Source organism: Brassica oleracea, chromosome C4 (assembly GCF_000695525.1).
Source record: "Brassica oleracea var. oleracea cultivar TO1000 chromosome C4, BOL, whole genome shotgun sequence".
Lineage (NCBI taxonomy): Eukaryota > Viridiplantae > Streptophyta > Magnoliopsida > Brassicales > Brassicaceae > Brassica > Brassica oleracea.
In genome coordinates this window covers 15,749,597-15,750,649 of record NC_027751.1, presented here as the reverse complement: position 1 = coordinate 15,750,649, position 1,053 = coordinate 15,749,597, and positions in this window count along the sequence as shown.

Sequence of the window (1,053 nt, the reverse complement as noted above, 5' to 3'; positions counted from 1 at the left end):
AAAATGAGCTTTGAGAAATCATCGATAAGTTGAAACTATATCGGATGAGAAAAAGATAAAGCCATGATATTTTATACCACTTTAATGATGGTTTATAAGATGAGGTGTATCATGAGAAAGATCTAGAAGATCTTTGAATAATCAAATCTTTGAAAGAAAGGATTCACCAAATTGTTGGCGTTGATGTAAATCCTCCGTGAGAATTGAAAAGAAAAGAAACTCATGATACTAAACCATCAAGTCGGTCCTTCTTGAAAAAGACCTGGGTGTGGATGCGGTTGAAACCGTTATCGTGGTCGTGGAAGAGGACGAGGAAGAAGATTCCGTCCCTATGAGAATAATAGAAACTTCCACGAAAAATGAAAGTGGTCGGGTGATAAAAGGCAAACAAAAAATGTTTGCTATACATACGGCCAGAAAAAAAATTGGGAACGTAGTTTTCGTACGCCAAATATTTAGCCGATCTATATCGAGATTCAAAAAGAAAAAGAGAAAGGAAGTGAAATAAACTTCATCTCTTATGAGTCCGAACCATCTTTTCATGGCTTGAATACTCATCTTGATGATTCAGATTTTCTGATATACTTGGCAGATATTGGGTTATCGTACATGACTACTAAAGGTAACAAATATTTCTCCTATCTCTCAAAATAAATAAGTATAGTATCTAGTAATATAAAAATTACTATTGGCTCTAAAGAAGCTTATGATGAAAAGACATGCATAAGAAAAAGAAGGCAAAATTATGAGTGGTAAACCTGAAGTTTACTGATATATAGCCATCTCCAATAATGTTATCGACATTATTGTGAAATGTTGAAAAACCAGAAGTTTTTCACATATAGCATGTCAAGAAAAAAAAGGAAACCATCATGGGTGTTGAATCATCAAACAAGTTCACTATATGTGATTTCTTTAAGCAGATCCCAAATTAGGATCTCACTCTAAAGGATTTGAAACATAATTCATCCCAAAGGAGAAAACTGGATATGTTATTGGTTCCAGAGTGGGATTCAGTACGAGATTTTAGACATGGAGAGTCATCATCTTGAA